The sequence below is a fragment of the Poecilia reticulata genome, chromosome 9 (genome assembly GCF_904066995.2).
Source record: "Poecilia reticulata chromosome 9, P_reticulata-male-v2, whole genome shotgun sequence".
Lineage (NCBI taxonomy): Eukaryota > Metazoa > Chordata > Actinopteri > Cyprinodontiformes > Poeciliidae > Poecilia > Poecilia reticulata.
In genome coordinates, this window is record NC_088838.1 from 32,684,509 (window position 1) to 32,698,042 (window position 13,534).

The 13,534-nt window shown below is 41.2% G+C and overlaps 1 protein-coding gene across 5 annotated transcripts in view; it reads right to left on the reverse strand.

Moving 5' to 3' along the window:
• adamts3 (ADAM metallopeptidase with thrombospondin type 1 motif, 3) overlaps positions 1 to 13,534 on the reverse strand; it is a 200,617-nt gene that overhangs the window by 167,652 nt on the left and 19,431 nt on the right. The gene's annotated exons all lie outside the window — the stretch shown is intronic.

Here is a 13,534-nt window from a genome sequence, read left to right on the forward strand (position 1 = left end):
CGTCTTCTGCTCATCTGATTGTTTCGCCTGGGAAAGAAACGACACAAACGGTAAAAATACCATCCAGGATCAAAATTAAAAGTAAAATATTGTCTGCATGAATGGACGCTTTTTGGTCAACGTTCCCTAAATGTGCTCGCAACTTTCACCGTCCTGTGCAATGAGGAAATGTTTCCATATTTGTGTATTATTATAATTCAAAAGCGCCGTTAGGCATCGAGAATCTGAAAGCCGTGGATGAGCCTCAGGCCTCCTTCCTGCACGATGTGACTGGAAAACCTCCAGAGAGATTCGCCATGAGGAATCCAGAGCCGATGACTGAGCCTCCGACTCGCTTCCCGTCGGGGAGCAGCAGCTCTATTTACGGCTCCGACAGGCGGCCAACACATGGAGGAGCCTCGGTTCAGCTGCCTGAGGAAAGACTTACTCACTCATCTGATGGCCCTGAAGGTTAAAGCGTAGATGGACGGTAAATCAGGAGCTTTGTCTTCAGGATCAGCAGAGTTTACGTCTCAGCAGACAGATCAGCGCCTCATCTCTCCGGCTCCACCTGGAACTCTGGTCCGCCTTAAACGGACCAGAGTTCGTTTAAGGCGGACCAGAGTTCCATCCAAAACTCTGGATGGAACTCTGGTCCGCCTTAAACGGACCAGAGTTCCATCCAAAACTCTGGATGGAACTCTGGTCCGCCTTAAACGGACCAGAGTTCCATCCAAAACTCTGGATGGAACTCTGGTCCGCCTTAAACGGACCAGAGTTCCATCCAAAACTCTGGATGGAACTCTGGTCCGCCTTAAACGGACCAGAGTTCCATCCAAAACTCTGGATGGAACTCTGGTCCGCCTTAAACGAACTCTGGTCCGTTTAAGGCGGACCAGAGTTCCATCCAGAGTTTTGGATGGAACTCTGGTCCGCCTTAAACGAACTCTGGTCCGTTTAAGGCGGACCAGAGTTCGTTTAAGGCGGACCAGAGTTCCATCCAGAGTTTTGGATGGAACTCTGGTCCGCCTTAAACGGACCAGAGTTCCATCCAGAGTTCCAGGTGTGGACCAAACAGCCGGACCCAGACCCACGTTTTCAGCTCATCTCAGTCCACACAAACTCTGGTACGGGTCACTTCTGGTGTGAACGCAGACCGGTCCGAACAGAACCAACTACAGGAAATGTACTGTACGTGTTTTTGGACTTCATCAGCCTCCGTTGCTGGGCATCAATCAAGTTTCCATCAGTCGAGTTTATTTGTGCAGCGCATTTCAGCAACATCAGAAAAACACAAAAATACAAACAGCTGAGCAAATATTACGCGACAGAATAACGGTCAGTTATTTATAATGGCTCCACAGCAACTCTGACCAGGAGGGTTTATAGTCTAGATTGATAGGAACTCAGTGTTTCGGCTGTTTTGCAGTTTTTTGGACGTTTGTTCCAGATTTGTGGAAGCTGAATGCTGACAAAATGAGCCCTTCAGTGTTGCCAACGCTACTGCTGCACTGATTGGTCTGAAATGGGAACTGAAATTAGTTTAGTCTTATTTTAAGTGTATTAAGACGTTTGCAGTAGAAACTACTTGGTAAGATTTTGTGTTTTTGCAGTTTGCAACATCTCCTCTTGAATGTTTTGATTTATTATGTTAATAGGTTCAAGCACAAATGTGCATTACAAAATGTTAATTTTTCATAGGAAAATAATGTGAAGTTTGACTCATCCTAATTTATTTTTCCTAAAACACACTGGGGCAGTCTTCAACCCTTTGTCTCGATATGAAAAACTGATGGACAGGTCCAAGCGGGCTGAAAACTGAAGTCGCTCAACTCCAATTATATTTAATCTCCTGTGGGTCAGAGCTGCCAAACTCCTCTGACATTGTTGGATTCTGTCCCTTTCCTCTCCAGAGGAAAACCCGTCTCTACAGGTTCCCTGTTCACCTGCTCCCTTCTGGATGCAGACTGGGTCCCGGTAGGGATGCCCCCCCCCACACCAGCGCCGCACCTCGGGTTTCTCCTCCTCGCTAATTGGCTGCTGTTACACACAGATTCAAGCCGTGAGGATTTAAAGTGACACAGAGGACAGCGGTGATTCATTCCCAGGTCGTTTGGCAATTTAAGATTTAAGATGTGAAGCCTCATGACGGCCAATTATGTTTCCCTGCGTAGCCGTTATTCACCAGCTCTGCTTTGTATGAGAAGCGACTCAACCGTTTGTTGAAGATCAGCTTCTCATGTCGATATGCAGCACGCAACTTTCATTAAAAATATGTGTTTTTACACATTTGTTAAAACTGTCTCCATGTTGTGACAGAAAATCTGTGAAAAGATCAATTTCCTCCAACTCTTCCCTGAGCTACTATAGCTGTCTGAAGAAACGTGGGGAGGGGATCATGCTTTCACTTTAAGTTGTAGATTTGCATGTTTTTCCTGGTAAGCTAGCATCAGCTTTTCTTTTCTACTTGTGTTAGCTATGGACCTGTAGCAGCGCGACGTCATGCGTGCAGGATCCCCCATGTCCCTGCTAGACCGCAGCAAGCTGCTCGCTAATGATGGCTAGCATTGGTTTTAGCTGTAATCAACATAATGCGCTAAATCTCAAATGTTTGCCTGATATGTAAAAGAAAAAGAGACGCTGCGCTTTGCTACCAATTGTCGACACTACGACAACTAGATAACAAGGTCAGGAAAAGTTTCAATTAAGAAAAACAAATAGCAAGGCGGAGGGAAGTGGTTCAGATATGTTAGCTTGACTTTGAAAACTTAACATGTAGATGTGATGTGGAATTTTGTGTGTTTCGGTTTAGTGGGGTTCAGTGTTAGCTTAGCTGATAGCAGCAGATGCTAATCTACCACAGCGATCGCTTATTAATAATCGATAAGTAAACATCAAGCCTAAAAACATGAAGCTGTAACGGACTGGATGTTCTGTTCTTTGTGTGGGAAATGTTTGAGTGTTTTTGGGTATCGAATCCTGATTGTGACGTTGTTGCCAGTTGCTATGGCGACAAGTCTGTGTGTAGCGTAGCTGACACAGAGAGCAAGAAAAAGGTGGCTTTGAGTTGCTCTTCAATGGTTTTTCTGCTTTAATTTTCCCTTTGCCGTGTCGCGCTGCAGTAAATTAACAACACTTCATCTCCAGGTTTCATTTAGCTAACGGACAGCAGAGCAGCTGTGGACGGCGCGTAACAGAATCGTCTTTTTGTCCTCCAGCTTTGAGTCCATGCACAGCATCTACAGACGTAATCAGCAACATGCAACGGCTCCGTATCGGTCTGACGTTCCCTGAACATGGTTCCCCGTCCAGGAAAAAGAAATGGAGAAAAGTAAAGTGCTAACCCCGTTTCTCCCCGACCGTAAGGACAGCGTCCTCGGAGGCTCCTGCCTGAACCGTCCGTCAGCCTGTCTGTCAGAAACAAAGGGCACGCTGCGAGCCTTTCACACCGTAAGCCAAGCTGTCACTTCTGCTGCACATTTCTCCACAGCTCAGTGTCTCTATGCAGATCCCCGCGTGACCCTCACCACTTCACAGCTTTAAATAATCTCAGGAGATCTCTTCACACCTTGACGAATGATTTCTCCAACATTCACAAAGACGGAGCGCCTCTTCTTGCTGCAGATCTTCAGCCATCAAGTTTGTAGTAACCTGGGTTATACTGGGCTTTTCATTGTAGCTTAGCTTCATTTCATTGTGATTTCTTGTCTAATTCAGTTGGTTTTGTTAGGTTTTAGTGTGTTTGCTCATTTTTAATAGTTATTATTAGATAAGTACTGTTTAGTTTTAGTTTTTATTAGCTACAGTACTAGTTTTAATTTTCTTTGTGTTGCACTGGGATTATATTTACATCGATTAGGTAATAAAAACTCAACAGGAGACAGAATTTAAGAAAATGGATTCAAATTGTTGAACAACTAAATAACTGGTGTTTTCTCACAAACTGCTGGTGTCGCCATTTTGTGGTCCAACTTAAGGGCCGAAATTTGCTCTGTGGAAAAAAAAATGTTCTAAAAGGCTAATAAATAGAGTCATAAACACAAAAAACAAACAATATTATCTCTATAACTTCAGTATGTTTTAGTTTTATAACACACAATATAGTTCTGGTCAGTTATAGCTTTTTCCCATTGATTATTGTTTTTATTTATTTCAGTTAATGAAAAATATTTTCTTGTTATTTCATTAGATTTAGTTAAATATAAAGTTGTAAGACTTTAAAGAACTAAAATGGCTGTTCTCAAACCATGAGAGGCATCTTCCAAATAAATTCAGTAAACTTTTAATTAATTATTCAATCCATACTTCCTCTAAATCACGTCAAACTCCAGTTTCTCTGCAGCTTTCAGCCACGTCTCTTTTTAACAAACCTTAATGAGATCATTTGCTCCTCAGCAGCCCGACTAACTGATGAGGAGACAATTCAACCGTTTGATTAACATCCAAGAGAACACCAAACCCTTACGGACCAGAATGGTCAAAGAGTAGCTTTTCAAGCTAACGCTACTCCTGAGACACCAACATGCTAGCAGCAGAGCTAATTTTTAGCGTAGCGCTTCAGTTACTGTTGGAAACAACATAACTTTTTATTAATTTTTCTTAATGCTTTGTAAGATTTCAGTTTGATAAAGTTCAACATTTGTGTTGAAGTTCTGGTTGTTCGTCGTTCCCGTTAGCCGTTTCTACTCATGCTCTTATTTTGAAGTGAAAGAAGAAGACCGTTCCTCACATTCTCCCTTTTTAACCCATAAACTTTTAATAATATATCAGACCAAAATAAAAGACAGTAAAGAACCAGATATAATCGTATCTAAGGGCTTTATGAGGATATAATTTGAATGTCTTTTGGATTTAAAGCTGATTTTAACCCCAACATACGACTGAAGATGAGAAAATCTGAAAATTAGGTTTTTGTTTGGGGGGGGGTGAATAATTTATTTAGTATTTATGGTTCATATCACAGATCATTTTTGCATTCCAAATAAAACACATGTAGTAACGTAATTTAATCGTTTATTATCCGGGTCCAAGCCAGTAGAGGTTAAAAAGATGCTCCGACTATAAATGAAATGATCTTTAGAGTCATCTCTGCGTTTCGTTTTTACGTAAAAGAGTCCGGAGGATCTCAGAAGTGGATTTCTCCTAGAAGCATTTACTAGATCAGAAAAATCCCAAAACAACAACAGGAAGTTCAGCTTAAGATCTTTGACGTGCCTCTGACGGCCAAATTAAGTCTGAATGTTTACGCATTGGTCATGTTCTGTATTTGACTCCAAAGGCTCATGTCGAAGCCACTTCAGAAGCGGATCATTTATTTCTGCCAGCGATTACTCTCACACTCCTCCAGTCCAAAAATATACCAGACATGAGAAGCTTCCCGTCTTCGCCTTTCAGGGAAATGACTTCACAATAAAATGCCAGAACTATGTGAACCATTGGACTTTCCGAGCAGAAAGCTTCAGGGACGGGGGGGGGGAAAGACGGGAATCGTAAAGTTTGAATGAACTTTTGAAACGCTAAATTCGGCTGTAGGCGTTTAATCGGATCGTTTTTCTGCTGGACTGTGTAAGACAATAAAAACTAATTTTGTTCTTTGTAGTTTTTCTGACAGTTTCCATAGAAACCAGATGTTTCTCTAGAGCCAAACTGTCACCAACAAACACACAAATCCACTGATTTCATTTATACAAAACAGGAAGAGACTCGGATTTTCAGAAATCCTTCAGATCATGTGGCCTTTGATGCTCTCGCTTGCTGAATAGTGCAGATCCATCAGGATCAAGGGTGTGAAATTCAGAATGTTCTGCAGAAATAACATGAGATGTTACCTTTTCCTTCACACTGTCATCTTGTTCTACGTTTCTACAGAAGTAAGAAACTTAGAACCTAGGAAAGTAACCAGGAAGTAGGTCAGGCTGTCAGTTTTAATGACATTACATCTTTTGGTTAATCTGGGATCACATTATGTAGAGATAAATTCATCTTTATCTGGTTTTATTCAACTCAAAACATCCTGTTGAATAATGAATATGATTCAAGTTGTTACGTTTTTATGCACTTGATGACAAATATTTATTTTTTTTAGAGTTTAGTGTGCCATTAATTTCAATTGAGGGAAAATTGGCAAATTCTGACTTCTGGATAACTGCCAGTTTTTCTAAATAAAAGACATAATTTGGATTTTATTGAGGTATTATCACTTTATGCCTGTTTTTTTTTTTTTTTTAATTTTCCATTAGATGGATTTCTGGGAAAGTGGTGCAGTCAAACAGGAATAATCCAGAGTTTAACATTTTAAAACCAAAAGGTTTCTGCTGGTTGACATGAATCTGTGAGATTCACGAATGCTTAGTTCAGGGGTCCCCAAACTTTTTCCTGTGAGGGCCACATAACTTTTCCCTTCTCTGGTTGGGGGCCGGAGTCAGTTTGTAACAGAACAAGTGTTTCACGTTTATGACCTGCGCTGCCGGAAATTGTTGACCGGGGGAGGGGGAGAGGCGTTTTTTGATTGATTCTTACCCAGAAAGCATATGGGCAAAAACCGTTAGTGAAACGGTCACTGGGACTGACTAGTATATATTTCATTGAGGGAAACCTGGAATGCGGCGTTCATAACAAACACGTGTTCATCCGCTCTACCGCTAGCAAACAACCGCACTGATTAAATAACATAAAAGTTCCCTAAAAGTTCCCTAAAAGTTCCCTAAAAGTCCAACAGATGGCAGCAATGCGCCATGCAAAACAAAACACCCACAGTTTACAGGACACACTTCCTGCTAAAGAGCCCCCTGGTGGTTGAAGAAAAATCCACATATAAACCGGAAAATACAATATATGAAAAAAAATCTGGATGCTCTCTGGTATTGTTCAGGGGGCCGGACCAAATGTGGAGGCGGGCCGGATCCGGCCCGCGGGCCGTAGCTTGGGGACCACCGGCTTAGAGGACGTCGTTTCCCCCTCCAGTGTTTACCCCTCAGGCTTTCTGTTTGGTTCGTCCTCTGGGCTGCAGGAACGCTCTGAAAACAAACCGCACACTATCTGCTGAACAGCAGAACCAGAACCGCAGAGGAGATAAAAAGAGGCCTGCAGAGGGTCAGAATGTTTCCTCCAGGAAAAATGAAAGGAGGTTTCCAAGAAGCATCGGATCGCCTCAAACATAATTCATCATGCAGCCTCCAGGCTGCCTGATGCAAACCCAAACCGTCAGGCTGCAAAACGCCTCAGATCGGCAAAGATATGATCCATGATGTTTGGTAATTAAACATGGATGATCATCGTTTACCTCATGAAAATATAAAAGTTCAGTTTCTTCTTTCAATCTACAGCAATAATGGGATCAGAATGTGAGAACAGATTCTCAGAGATGCATAAACTTTACGTTATAATGAACATTGAACTCTGGAAAACATTTTAAATATAAATCAGCAAAACAACAGAAACGACATATAAAATCTATTATAAAGTCTCTGTAAATAAAAAGAGCTGGTTGAGACCAAAACACCAGACTGAAGACTTTTGTCATCCAGGGTTTGGTAGAAAGACAGAAAAATAACTACAGAAAGTCTAACTACTGTTGGACTTTTAGAGAACTGCTTGACTTTTATGTTATTTCATCAGTACGGTTGTTTTTAGCGGTAGAGCAGATGAACACGTGTTTGTTATGAAAGCCGCATTCCAAGTTTCCCTCAATGAAATATATACTAGTCAGTAGTATATATTGCAGCTCTACCAACTGGTAGAGCTGCTGCCTTGCAGCAAGAAGGTTCTGGGTTCGATTCCCGGCCCCGGCCTTTTCTGCATGGAGTCTCCATGTTCTCCCTGTCCATGGTGGGTTTTCTCCAGGTACTCCGATTTCCTCCCACAGTCCAAAAACATTACTGTCAGGTAAACTGGTCTCTCCAAATTGCCCCTAGGTGTGTGTGTGTGTGTGCATGGTTGTGTGTCTCTGTGTTGCCCTGCGACAGACTGGCGACCTGTCCAGGTGACCCCGCCTCTCGCCCGGAACATTACCTGGAGAGGCACCAGCACCTCCTGACCCACTGAGGGACAAGGGTGCAAGAAAATGGATGGATAAAAATGGATGGAGCTCGTTTTAAATTTTTACATGAGTAACCAGTTAAATCCCAAAATGTTTCCCGCATAGTAAAACATTTCAATCCCCAACATATAACACCTTATGCTGGTTAAGCTGTTAGTAAATGCATCAGTAGAAACCTTTAAAGATAAGATACTGTAGTTATATTTGTTTATTAAATTATTTTACTCAATTCCTCTTATACCAGTTTGAGACAGACATTCGCTTCCAGTGATAAAGACAGGAAGTGAAGAGGTTTGGTGACATCGCTCAGACGATCTATAGTTTTATTTTAAAGCTTCAACTAGCAGCCAAACGCCAAAACACTGTCACAGCTTCCAAAAGCTAGAAAAAATGGGATTAAACCGGTTAATTGATTTATTTAAAAGTGATATTTTTTTTAAATTTCCCCTGAGAAATGCAGGCAAACAACTTTTCATGAAGAGAGCATCATTACTCTACAAATGAAATGTCCTGATTTACCTGCCATTACGATCGTAATGGAATCACTTCGGCTGCACACAGAACCGCCACAGCAGGTGGAAAATGTAAAAGCGTCAGATGTTTAAAAGAACAGCTGACATGAAGGCCGACTCCCACACCGAGCAGAGAGAGGGAGGTCAGCCCCGCTGCTGCTGCTGGAGGAGGAGGAAGAAGCATCTTAATGCAGTAAAGACTTCCAGACTGCAGACTGGCTATAATTAAGAAACAGTAAAACCCACAACACCTACCGTGGGCCAGAGCTGCCACTTGAGATCAAAGCCAGCAGCTTTTTCATCAGAAACCTCTGATTTGGTGTTTGATGTCAGCAGTGCTGCATGCTTTGCTTTTAGGCTGCGAACTAAAGGAAGGAGCAGCGTTTCACGCAAACGAACAAATTACATGGCAGTAATAGGAACGTTTGCTACAAATTGTTCTTCCTAAAAGTCGCCCCGAAGCTTTCAGGACAGGAAATGTGATGGAATCCGAAATAAGGAAACATTAAATTTCTCACATTTGGTCTGCTCTGCGAGGCTGCACAGTGGTGCAGTTGGTAGAGCTGTTGCCTTGCAGCAAGGAGGTTCTGGGTTCGATTCCCAACCCCGGTCTTTCTGCATGGAGTCTCCATGTTCTCCCTGTGCATGGTGGGTTTTCTCCGGGTACTCCGGTTTCCTCCCACAATCCAAAAACATGACTGTCAGGTTAATTGGTCTGTCTAAATTGCCCCTAGGTGTGAGTGTGTGTGTGCATGGTTGTTTGTCCTGTGTGTCTCTGTGTTGCCCTGCGACAGACTGGCGACCTGTCCAGGTGACCCCGCCTCTCGCCCGGAACGTTACCTGGAGAGGCAGCAGCACCTCCCGACCCCACTGAGGGACAATGGTGTAAGAAAATGGATGGATGGACGGGTGGATGGGTCTGCTCTGCATCCAGAAGCAGAACCGAAGACTAGGGGTGCACCGATTTATCGGGCCAGCCGGTTTACAGGAGCCGATTTCCTTAACTTTGGGAGACCGGTGATCGGCCAATGCTTACATGTGAAGCTGATCTCATCTCTTAATCATCCAATAAGTGATGTTCATCCTCAGATGGTCTCCAAATCAACCCGTCGTCTTCTGCTCTGCTGTGAGGGGTTTGAAAAACCAGCCCACCAGGTCATGTCTGCACAGTCACAGTAACCCAGCTCAGATACTTTCTCGCTATATTTAGTGACATTTCAGATTAAAAAAAAAATTAAAAAATGGAGTCGGCATGTCAGGCTTTTGAAACATCGGGAATCAGAGATCGGCCAAAAACTGCAATCAGTTCACTCCTGGAGAGACTCGACAAAATTCAGCTTCTATGCTCCACAGCTCTGGAACAAACTGCAGAAAAACTGCAAAACAGCTGAAACACGGTTCCTTTAAATCAATCCCATCGGTGTGGAGCTGCTTTTTAACCATTTGCTGACTGTATATTGTCTTTATGAGTTTTTATTGTTGTGTTTTTGTGACGTAAAGCTCTCAGAAATGCCTTATTGCTGAAATGAGTTAGACAAATAAATTAGATTGATTATGAAGGCATGTCGTACAAAACATTTTTATAAAGGCCATCCAACAAGGGACACATTTTAAAGACACATTTTCCTTTTTCTGCTCCAATAACTGATGTTCAAGCGTCATTTAAATACATTCATTTTAAAAGTTTAATATTTAGACTCAATGTAAAATATTCTTTCCATTTGGTTCTTGGATTTCAACTGAATCTAGTCTCAGAACTCAATTTTGGGTTGTAGAAAAACAAAACATGAAACGATTAATAAAATACTTTAAAAAATGATTTAAGATTCAGGATTGATTCATAATTCTGCTTTGGATATTTAACTACAAAGAAAATAACAGCATGATGCTACATTTTCTTCAAGTGCTAAGAAAATTATATAATTTTTCACGATTAATTTTTTTTTACTTGATACCCAAAATGTTCAGGTAATAATTTGGGGATTTCTTCGAGTCTGTAAGGCTAAAGCACACAGAACCATAGCCTTCCTGCAGATAAGATGTCCTTGTTCTCACTATGTCCATTTGTAAAGCTGTGTCTTATAAACTTTGTTTTATTACACAAATTTCCTAATTAAATACTTATTTACTGTGACCTCAAGAACCTGATTTCTTACCAAAGCAACACTTCAGCTCCTACATTAGTGGCTAACGATGTGCTGCTAAAAACGTGATGCTATTTAACTTTAAAGTAATTTAACAAAGAACTTTTGTTCTCTCAGTTTATGGAGCGTTTTTGTTTTCCACCACAGAAATCGGGTCCGTCTGTAGAACAAAGCGGCCTTGATTCACTGCAATTAGGGCTGTTGTAAACGATTATTTTAGTAATCAAGTAATCTATAGATTTTTCTTACGATTAATCGAGTAATCGGATAAAAACAATTATGAAATAAAATATTGGTAAATCTTCCATAACACCAGTGTTACTGTCGGATATCAACATCAGTATTTTTTCCACATTTGAGCTTCCCTACCAGTTACTTTTTTGTAGACCGGGGGAGAAACACGGGATATTTACGGCTCCTCCGTTCAGAAACTCATCTACCAGCCATGTTCCGCCTCCCGTTTGTTCAGACCGGGATGATATAAGTTTATTGTGCGGTTCGTCCGTAAAGCTGCTCTGACCCTGTAAGCATCAACCCTCAGCCGCCCGCCGTGTTCAGTCTCTCCGCTCACCTGTAGAAATCCTCCTCAGCTTCTTCCCGCCGTTCAACCAGCAGCTCCGGAGCAGAAAAGCTGCCGAACTCCCGGCACCGCGCCGGTCATTTTAAGGATGTTTATTGGTCCCACAAAAACGATGAAAACCCGGAATTATCACCAATCAGTAAAATCCCCGCGGGCCGAACCTGAAGATTGGACGTTATGCCGCTAACACGTAGCTTCCGTCAACAACTCAGAGGCGGAAGTCAGAGCTCCGCGCAACGCAAATAATGTTCCGGCTGAAACACGGTGCGCTAAATGATAAAACATAAATTAACGAAGCTTCGAGGCAGGTCAATTTTCCTCGAGGAATTTTAATAATCGAGGTTCTCGAATCACTCGAGGAATCGTTTCAGCCCTAACTGTGGGTGTTGGACATTTACTGAAGATTTTCTGATTATAACAACACCACTGATGATAATTACTAAATTTGAATCAATTACACAAAGTTGCAAGGCTGCTTCTTTGGAAAGTTATTTTCATATCCAGTCATTTCTACTGGCAGTGAAACCGACGAGAGCTGCAGTTTTCAGATTTCTCAGCTAAATCTAGTAAAGTTTGACTTTGATGTGAGATGAAAGTTTTGAAGGCTTTTGATTTAATCACAAGAATATCTTAACAGCAGAATTCAAAAACACAAACTTTTAACAACTTTAGAACTCAATGTTCTGCCTTCCAGGAGAAAAATACAAAAAATATAAGAAAATAAATAAAGTTTAACTAATAGAGTGCTTCCTAAAGCTCTGATCAAATAAAAATGGTCATCACAGAGGTGAAAAAACTTTATTTTAAATGTCATACACTTTTGTTTTTAGCTCTACGAATCAAAAACTTGAAGGTGGATCCACTGTTTTTTTTTTTTACGCTTGTCTTCATTTTACTGAATTTCAAGTTTAAATTGCAAAATGAGTTCCAATAAAACACGACAATTATTTCCTAACGACTGGAAACATGAATAAAGTTTTATGGTTAACCCTAAGAAAACACAGCAATAACGACCAAAGCTAAAATAATCCCAATGTTCCACATCGTTCAGCATCTTAATGGACATTTTTCATCTGTTCTTTTCTCCTTTTGTTGCTTTTTGTAAGAAATTTGAATTAGCAATTAGCTCAACATGCTATGAAAAACCCATAACCCCTTTTCACATTTATTTTGTTTTTTTTTGTTAGGAACATACTTCAGATCAAACCAGTAAAATCGTATTTCAGTTTTAAGGGGAAAAAAATCAGTTCACAATGACGGGAGACATTATGCTGGATATGCGTGTTTTTCATCTGCTCCGTTTAGCTCTTGGCGTAGCGATAGCTGTGCAGAAAGCAGTTTCTGCACAGCTGCATTCAAAGCAACGCAAGGTTTTTTCTGTGTGGGATTGTCTGGAACACAACTGAGAATGTAGCAACACAAATCACAAAACATGCTAACGTTAGCCTAGCATGTTTAGACAACTGTCCCGCATAAAAGCTTTTAACATAACAGGAATCATGCAAGGTTTTCCTATTTCAGCGCAGTTGGGACTAAGAAAACCTATTAATCACTCCCAAAAAATATTGTTTTTATATTCAGATTTCTATTCAGATTCTGATGCGTGTTTTTCATTTGCTCCGTTTAGCTCTTGGCGTAGCGATAGCTGTGCAGAAAGCAGTTTCTGCACAGCTGCATTCAAAGCAACGCAAGGTTTTTTCTGTGTGGGATTGTCTGGAACACAACTGAGAATGTAGCAACACAAATCACAAAACATGCTAACGTTAGCCTAGCATGTTTAGACAACTGTCCCGCATAAAAGCTTTTAACATAACAGGAATCATGCAAGGTTTTCCTATTTCAGCGCAGTTGGGACTAAGAAAACCTATTAATCACTCCCAAAAAATATTGTTTTTCTATTCAGATTCTGATGAGTGTTTTTCATCTGCTCCGTTTAGCTCTTGGCGTAGCGATAGCTGTGCAGAAAGCAGCTGAAACGCCACTTGATAAGCTTTACTGCATTCAAAGCAACGCAAGTTTATGAAGCCAAATAACTTTTTCCTTTAGGTTTTTTCTGTGTGGGATTGTCTGGAACACAACTGAGAACGTAGCAACACAAATCACAAAACATGCTAACGTTAGCCTAGCATGTTTAGACAACAGTTCCGCATAAAAGCTTTTAACATAACAGGAATCATGCAAGGTTTTCCTATTTCAGCGCAGTTGGGAATAATAAAACCTATTAATCACTCCCAAAAAATATTGTTTTTCTATTCAGATTTCTATTCAGATTCTGATGCGT